General features: G+C 39.6%; 1 long non-coding RNA gene across 1 annotated transcript; it reads left to right on the top strand.

Moving 5' to 3' along the window:
* The first annotated feature begins 3,756 nt into the window (after nucleotides 1-3,756).
* On the top strand, nucleotides 3,757-5,350 carry LOC126996783 (uncharacterized). Its single transcript, XR_007751551.1, has 2 exons — nucleotides 3,757-4,930; nucleotides 5,050-5,350. It is a non-coding gene; the product is annotated as an uncharacterized LOC126996783 (long non-coding RNA).
* The last annotated feature ends 4,412 nt before the right edge of the window (nucleotides 5,351-9,762 follow it).

Genomic DNA, 9,762 nt, shown 5'->3' with positions numbered 1-9,762 from the left:
CAGCTCAATTGTACCCAATGTGAATTGCTTTAACAAAATTTGCGTAATGTTAACATTGTGCATATTGTTAGAGACTTACGTTAGCATATATTACGGTCGATAAAGAGACAGTTTCAAGAATTGCAATTTAATACAATAAACAAATAAATTCATTTAATGATCAATAAAAGAGATTAAAGTCAATGAAGGATATCTCAAGGTTGAGTGAAGGCGACTTAGTAATTTTTGCATGATCTCCCCGGGTGACATCACGAGTTACATTTAAGATTTTTTCTTAGACAACTGCATCGTCCTGATGTGCAATGAGTTGTACCGATACCACCGAGACTCCAGGCCCCACACATCCCCGCCAGCCGGGGCGTGACGTCATCAGGACTGGTGTTCAGTCCCCGTTGCAGCGCAGCAAACATACCAAGTTCAAACACAGCGACCAGCGACTCCGGCGGCGGCCAGTCTATTTGTGCATGGATATTCAATATGCCCAGTGCTTGTGTTGTCCCAAGGTGCAAGGGAAACTATAAGAAAGGTCCTAAAGTGCATGTGTTTGGGTTTCCAACAGACAGTGACTGTAAAGAGAAGTGGATACGAGCTATTCGGAGGGAAAACTTCTTTCCCAGCAAATATAGCAAGGTAATTGGTTTTGAGATGGTCCCTTGTATAAAATTTCTTGCTATTGGTGAATTTATTAATTGTATGTATGAGTTGGCAGACAGGGTGTGTGCCCCTCATCAGCAATATTACCTACCTACCGTAAGTACTTGTTCCAGCATTTCAAAACAAGCTTAACTCGGCATTATGTCAAATTCTGTATGAGTAAAACTTCCGTGCATGACTGCCACTGTTTTTCTGGACAGACCATAATTAATTTTCCTTTAAACAGGTGGTTTTCATTTTGGAGACTTTTCCTGGGCAAACCATTAAAAAAGACCTTGATCACCCCAGTCTTTGCAAAAATCCTCATCACTAAATGTAGTCACTTGAAGGCATTTTTGGTTAAATAACATATCTGAACTATCACACCTAATCTCTACATAACCTAACAACTAACAGGGGCTTCGCCCCTCGACCCCATGGGGTTAACGTATCTGAACTATCACTCCTAATCTCTACATAACCTATCGACTGATTATTCGTACCTACTGTGGTTCTATGTAGGTAGGTACTTCATATTGGTTTTACCCAGTATTGTTAGGTAGTGACATGTCAGATTTTCTTACTGATTTTGAAACATCATCAATAACTACCATTTCTTATGCTGCTTATGCTGACAACTCACTATACATTTATGCTTATGAGTCTTCAAGGCTTTGTAAATTAATTATAGGTATTCTACATACATAAAGGCATAGTATCCCAATTATATAGATTTTTTTATTCTAAATGTGTGCCCTGTCTTATATTCATACTGTATCATGCATTTTCCTGTTCTGCTCTGCACTGTGTTACAATGTGTGTCTGGCTTTACATTTAAAACTGTGAGATACCATTTTTTCCCTGCTCTTTAATGTGTCACAATGAGTGTCCGGCCTTGCATTTAAATTGTAAGATGCTGCTTTCCGTCCTGCTCTGTTCTGTGTCACCTGTGTTGCAATGTGTCTTGCGTTACACTTAAAATTGTAGGATGCAGTTTTCTGACTTGCTCTGTGCTGTTACAATGTATGTCTGCTGTCTGTCCTTACATTTAAAATTGTGAGATACAATGGATACAGTGTTCTGCCCTGCTCTGCTGTGTCACCTGTGTTGCAGTGTGTCTGGCCTTACATTTGAAATTGTAAGATGCTGTTTTCTGTCATGCTCTGTGCTGTGTCACCTGTTGTTACAATGTGTATCCAGCCTTACATTTAAAATGCAAGATGCTGTTTTCTGTCATGCTCTGTGCTGTGTCGCCTGCGTTATCTGTGTTGCAATATGTGTCCGTCGCTTGTGTCTCAATGTGTGTTTGGCCTTACATTTAAAATTGTGAGATGCAGTTTTCTGTCCTGCTCTGTGCTGTGTTTTCTGGGAATTTCTTGTCACTTTGCAAAACGTTCATGCACTAATATCACCCTTGCAGGTCTGTGAGTTACATTTCAAGCCAGAGGACATTAGGTGGGAAACTTCTTACTTTGATCAGAACACTGGTAGAAAGGTTTCAGTTAGGTTGGAAAAGCCTTATCTTCATGATGGAGCAGTTCCTTCACTCTTACCAGGCTGCCCATCATATTTGTCTAAAACAACTCGGTCAAGAGAGTCCCCAGACTCCAAAAGGAAACGAATTGAGGAGTCTGCACTTCAGGCTGCATTTGCACAAAGTGCAGCAGATCATGAAAACTACTGGGAAGAAAAAAAATTTAGTACCATTGATGAACTCCTTGGAAAGTTAGACTCTTTGGATAGAAGCTATTGGTCAGTGATCAAACAAGAGGAAAACCTTCTGATCTGTCACATCATATATGCTCCACATCCTAAACTTATACAGTCACTCTTGGTCAAAGCTGATTGCAAAGTGCATGCATTTACTGGTGATGTACAAATTCAAAAGATAGGAGATTATGCAGTTCCTTCATCTGTTACTGATATTAATGTTCTTGAGGACTTACTGTTAAAATTGCGTACTCTTGACACTGGTGAACAAAAAGATAATCCACCGTCAGCAATTACTGTGATACAACTAGTACTGTCATTTCTGTCCCTTCTGCAAGATCAGTCTTTCAAGCACATCCGTGCTCTAAAATTTGTATGTGAACAGTTATACCTAATGACTCTGACAAAGTTGAATTATTCATCTGAGCTCATGGTTTTTGCTTCACTCTTGTACCACTGCTCTCCTCAAGGGTACAGGCTATTGAGGGACACAGGAACACTTATTTTACCTAACTACACCTCACTCAGAAAGCTAACTTTATCAGTTCACTTGAATCCTGCACTAGAACAAAATGAGAGCCATTTCCTTATGTATATTAAACAAAAATTTAAGTTATTATCTACACTTGACAAAACTGTAACTCTGATGTTGGATGAAATTCATTTGAAGCCTTACTTTGATTACAAAGGGGGTAATGTTGTGGGATCAGCATTTAACAGTACTGAAGCTGCAACCAGTGCATTTGTCTTTATGATAAATAGCATTTGTTCAACCTTTAAGGAGGTAGTCCACATCATTCCTACAAAGCTGATAAAGGCAGAAACACTGCATTCTCTTTTAAACAAGTGATCATTGGCTTAGAAGAGATTGGGTTCAAAGTAATATGTGTAGTGACAGACAACAATGCCATCAACAAGAAAGCTTTATCATTTTTGCCTCACCACCAACTGTATCCATAGTATATCCACATCCTGCACAGAGTTCAAGGCCTCTGTTTTTCTTATATGACTCTGTACATATATTGAAATGCATCAGGAATAACTGGTTAAATAAAAAAAATGCAGACAGATGTATGACATTCCCACAGTTTAACCTCAGCAGCAATATCAAAATTGTAATAAAATACTCAATGCTCCTTTGCCACCTTGCAGAAACTTTACACCCTTGAAGCTGAGTCACTTCTTAAGCATTCATATAAATTAACACTGAAAGCCTTGTCTCCATCCAACCTTGAAAGACAAAATGTAAACTTAGTTTTACAAATATTTAATGAATATATTATTGAAGCACTGATAACATTTGGTAAAACAAAGTGCTTACCCTTAGTTGATGATGTTGCAGAATATATTAAAATCTTTTGCAAGTGGTGGGACATCATGAATGTTAAAAACCCATTTTAAAGGCTTTAGACTTAAGAAAGAATATGCCACTCCCCTAACTGATGCTGCTGATGATGAAAAGTATGTGTTTCTGAACAGTTTCTGTGACTGGCTTGAAATGTGGGATAGTATGAAGAACTCCACGGGCAAGTTAACAAAAGAAACATTTGCAGCCTTAAAACATACTACACATGCAATGGTGGAACTAACAAGTTACTGTATAAATGAATTGAAATTGAAATATGTTTTACCTGGCAAGTTTCAAACTGATAATTTGGAGGCCAGATTTGGTAAATACCGTCAACTTGCAGGTGCACAGTATAATATTTCAGTAAGACAAATGTTTGAATGTGAAAAAAAATTAAGAATGATGTCAGTCTTACACCAAGGCAGCATTAATTTAAAGAATTTGGGTGAAACTAATTGGGAAGGCTTAGAAAATCAAGATAATCTGCGTGTAGAAGACTTAGGGCTTTTAGACGTGACAAGGGAAGACACTGAAAAATGTAAAGATGTCCTTGCTGTCATAACATACTTAGCTGGATACTGCTGTTATGCTGTCTGCAAAAAAATGAAATGCCTTTTCTGCAAAGATATAGTAACTTGTACTGATTTAGCTGACACACTGCCTGAAAACCATAGCTACATTCAAGGACTTAGTAGAGGCTCTCTCTTATATCCAGATGATATCACAACAAACATTGTAATGTACAATTATATAATCATTAACAAACTAGCAAAGAACCCTTTATTTATACACTCGATGAACCAACGCAATCTGGCAACAGAGCTTACCCTAAATGCTTTAGCAGAGGATGATGCTCTTTTCCACAGTGATGTCTGTGGCGGTGGCCATAGTACAGAAAAAGTAGAAAAGATGATAATCTGGGCATCTACCAATGCACTACTAAACAATTTCTGTGCTAGAGAAAATAACAGTATTGTAGCTAATAAGGATGTGCAAAAGAATCGAAAACTAAAGACATTAATGAAGTAGTATGTAGAGTGAAATGAACATGGAATAAGATGGAAAAACTCAGTGTAGTAAATATTACAGCTAAGCTTCATTCTAAATGCTCATGCCAAGGGTAATATATTATGTTTGTTCTCATAAAGTACAGTAGTGCAAATTAACATGGAATAGGATGGAAATACTCAGTGTTGTAAATATTACAGCTAAGCTTCATTCTAAATGCTCATGCCAAAGGTAATATATTATGTTTGTTCTCATAAAGTACAGTAGTGCAAATTAACATGGAATAGGATGGAAATACTCAGTGTTGTAAATATTACAGCTAAGCTTCATTCTAAATGCTTATGCCAAAGGTAATATATTATGTTTGTTCTCATAAAGTAGTGCAAATTAACATGGGATAGGATGGAAATACTCAGTGTTGTAAATTTTACAGCTAAGCTTCATTCTAAATGCTCATGCCAAAGGCAATATATTTTGTTTGTTCTCATGAAATAGGATTTTATACCTTGGAAACAGTATCTGTTAGAATTAGATATCCTCATGACCAAAATTATACTCACTATTAAAGGTGATATAGGTAATGACACTCTCTCTCTCTCTCTCTCTCTCTCTCTCTCTCTCTCTCTCTCTCTCTCTCTCTCTCTCTCTCTCTCTCTCTCTCTCTCTCTCTCTCTCTCTCTCTCTCTCTCTCTCTCTCTCTAACACAGCACTTCCCCTATTAATCATTAGGTATAATGATTTTCATACATCAGATCAGATTTCCACGTTTGATGTCATCTAACCATACTAATCATCCCTTTTCCCCGTACAACCTCTTGCAAAATATATTTTTAGTAATGCAACACTATTTCCTAACTCTTATAAACATAATGTATCATCTTGACTGCCCGCCTTTTCTTTCCTTCCTTTCATACTAATCTCTTAAAAAAAGTAAACAGGATAGCAAATGTGTTTATAACTATTATCAATGAGATACATTTAAGCTTTCAGTTTCATGCAATAAAAAGATGATAAAGTTTATATATATATATATATATATATATATATATATATATATATATATATATATATATATATATATATATATATATATATATATATATATATATATATATATATATAATTGATACAAAAAGGAATAATTTCTTATACAGCTATTGCCAAAGGAAGAAAGAGGCATTTCCTTTTGGATGCCTGCCACTTTTTTTTTTTTTTAATTATTACTCTGCCGACTCAGGATGGTGATCGGGGTGTCCAATAAACTAGCCCTAAGGGGTCAAATAATTCTCTGTTTGTTTCCGTGTGTGTGTGTGTGTGAACAGAGAAGAGAGAGAGAGTTACAAGGAGTTGCAAGGAAGATAAGTACTCAGAAGGCTTTATGACCCGTACAAGGGTGTTCTGTGAGACACATAAGTTGGAAAGACATGCCCAGGTGAGATAAAATATACAATCCAGGTAGCACCTTGTCGAGCCGCGTTTTGAGAGAGAGAGAGAGAGAGAGAGAGAGAGAGAGAGAGATTGATTCCCATACATTTCGTGTTATTCTCTCTCTCTCTCTCTCTCTCTCTCTCTCTCTCTCTCTCTCTGATGAAAAATATATAAGAAAATGGAGAGAGAGATTCCGCCCATTCTCTCTCTCTCTCTCTCTCTCTCTCTCTCTCTCTCTCTCTCTCTCTCTCTCTCTCTCTCTCTCTCTCTCTCTCTCTCTCTCTCTCTCTCTCTCTCTCTCTCTGATGAAAAATATATAAAAATGGAGAGAGAGAGAGAGAGAGAGAGAGAGAGAGAGAGAGAGAGAGAGAGAGAGAGGAAGGGGGAGGCGAGCAGACAGCATAATAGGCGCGCGGGATATCTGAACACCAGTCCTGATGACGTCACGAGGGATGTGTGGGGCCTGGAGTCTCGGTGGTCTCGGTTGTACACTGACACTTTGTATATCCTTGCCCGCCAGTGGCTCTTGCTGTTGTTGTTCTAATTGATAGGCAGACATCAGGAACCTCTTCCGCTTTTATCAGAGGCTGTTCGATTGCACTCAGGTCTGCAGCTGTAAATTTTGGTCCTAGAATTCCCTCCCAGCAACCAACAGTGTATAGCCCATCTTGTTCCTTGATGACGACTACTAACAGATTTATGGGATCTGTTGGACCACGATCCACACCCGGTACCCTCAGCGTAGCACACTGACCGATGGACAATGGTCTAAGCAGGTGTTTGCCGCGTCTTGTCATCCGTGCTGCTGCCTTAGATTGTCCTTGATCAGCCAAAGCACGGATCTTTTGGAAAGTTGAAACTACTGTTTCTGTCTTTGCCTGTGCCTCTGCCCCTACTTCTGCCTGTGCCTCCGCCTCTGTTTCTGCCTCTGCCCCTGTTTCTGCCTCTGCCCCTGTTTCTGCCCCTGCCTCTGCTTCTGCCTCTGCTTCTGCCTCTGTTTCTGCCTCTGTTTCTGCCTCTGCTTCTGTCTCTGTTTCTGCCTCTGCTTTTGCCTCTGCCCCTGCCTCTGTTTCTGCCTCTGCTTCTGCATCTGCCCCTGCCTCTGCTTCTGCCTCTGCCCCTGCCTCTGCACCTGTATCTGCACCTGCCTCTGCTTCTGCCTCTGCTTCTGCCTCTGCTTCTGCCTCTATTTCTGCCTCTGCTTCTGTCTCTGTTTCTGCCTCTGCTTCTGTCTCTGTTTCTGCCTCTGCTTCTGCCTCTGCCCCTGCCTCTGCTTCTGCCTCTGCCCCTGCCTCTGCTTCTGCCTCTGCCCCTGTTTCTGCCCCTGCCTCTGCTTCTGCCTCTGCTTCTGCCTCTATTTCTGCCTCTGCTTCTGTCTCTGTTTCTGCCTCTGCTTCTGTCTCTGTTTCTGCCTCTGCTTCTGCCTCTGCCCCTGCCTCTGCTTCTGCCTCTGCTTCTGTCTCTGTTTCTGCCTCTGCCCCTGTTTCTGCCCCTGCCTCTGCTTCTGCCTCTGCTTCTGCCTCTATTTCTGCCTCTGCTTCTGTCTCTGTTTCTGCCTCTGCTTCTGTCTCTGTTTCTGCCTCTGCTTCTGTCTCTGTTTCTGCCTCTGCTTCTGCCTCTGCTTCTGTCTCTGTTTCTGCCTCTGCTTCTGCCTCTGCCCCTGCCTCTGCTTCTGCCTCTGCCCCTGTTTCTGCCCCTGCCTCTGCTTCTGCCTCTGCTTCTGCCTCTGCTTCTGCCTCTGCTTCTGTCTCTGTTTCTGCCTCTGCTTCTGTCTCTGTTTCTGCCTCTGCTTCTGCCTCTGCCCCTGCCTCTGCTTCTGCCTCTGCCCCTGCCTCTGCTTCTGCCTCTGCCCCTGCCTCTGCTTCTGCCTCTGCCCCTGCCTCTGCTTCTGCCTCTGCCCCTGCCTCTGCTTCTGCCTCTGTTTCTGCCTCTGCTTCTGCCTCTGCCCCTGCCTCTGCTTCTGCCTCTGCCCCTGCCTCTGCTTCTGCCTCTGCTTCTGCCTCTGTTTCTGCCTCTGCTTCTGTCTCTGTTTCTGCCTCTGCTTCTGCCTCTGCCCCTGCCGCTGCTTCTGCCTCTGCCCCTGCCTCTGCTTCTGCCTCTGCCCCTGCCTCTGCTTCTGCCTCTGCCCCTGCCGCTGCTTCTGCCTCTGCCCCTGCCTCTGCTTCTGCCTCTGTAGGAAGTTCAGTGTCAGCATTTTCAGGTTCTTTTGAGTCCAGAAATGCCTCAAGGTCTTCCTCGGTAAATATCTCACGAAGAGCTGTACTTGGCAGGATAGATTATTCTAATCCAACCTGCGGATCTTGTCCAAACGTAACTTTGAATGGGCTGTGGCAAGTTGTTTCATGACGGCTGATATTAACTTGCCACTGAACAAACTTGAGGCCTACTGACCACTTCCTGCTGTTGTTTTCCTTCATCCAAATGGTCAGTTTGTCCTGGATGACACCGTTTAGACGTTCAACAGCGCCTTGGCTTTGAGGATGACGTGGACGTCCAGTCCCCAGCATTAGCTTTGGCCACAGCACTGCAAGCTCAGCGATGATATCATTAACAAACTCCCGTCCGTTGTCTGACTGCAAAATAGCAGGTGCTCCAAATGTCAAAAAAATGTCTAGAAAATTCGCTGCAACCTCTTCTGCTCTTTTTGTTGTAAATGGACGCAACACGCAGAATTTGGTAAAGTGATTTACAAATGTCATGATGTACTTGAAGCCTCCATCTGGCAATGTTTGAAAATTTATAAGATCGATCTGGCATCTTGAATAGATATTATGATGACTGCGTATTGGTTTCACAACCAGACCCTTTAGAACTTTTCTGTTTCTTTTTTGATGGCAATGCTCACAAAATGAAATGTGCTCCTCGCTTACCCTGTTCACAACGACTCTTAATGATAGATTCAAGGCTTCGAACAACATTCTTTGAATCTCCAATTCAGCGATCGTAGTTCTTCATTCTATTCACATCAGGCAAAATACCATTGCCTAATCTGAAAGTCTTGCTTAAAGTCAACATTATGCAGGTAATTTGCCTATTGTAAACATTGTGCAAATAGCTTGCCTAATGTCAACAATTGGCAATTTTCTGCCTAATGTTCACATTAGGCAATTATCCACATTGAGCGTAACATATATATATATATATATATATATATATATATATATATATATATATATATATATATATATATATATATATATATATATATATATATATATATATATATATATATATATATATATATATATATATATATATATATATATATATATATATATATATATATGTTGGGATGGCATGCTCCTCCCTTAATTCTCCCTTGTTCTTTACCTGCAACAATAATTTATCAATCAATCACTCAATCAATCAATCAATATATATATATATATCTATATATAAATATATTTATAAATTTAGATATATATATATATATATATATATATATATATATATATATATATATATATATATATATATATATATATATATATATATATATATATATATATATATATATATATATATATATATATATATATATATATATATATATATATATATATATATATATATATATATATATATATATATATATATATATATATATATATATATATATATATATATATATATAA

Source organism: Eriocheir sinensis, chromosome 1, assembly GCF_024679095.1.
Source record: "Eriocheir sinensis breed Jianghai 21 chromosome 1, ASM2467909v1, whole genome shotgun sequence".
NCBI lineage: Eukaryota > Metazoa > Arthropoda > Malacostraca > Decapoda > Varunidae > Eriocheir > Eriocheir sinensis.
Note: the sequence above shows the minus strand (reverse complement) of the source record. Positions and strands in the feature narration are given on the sequence as shown.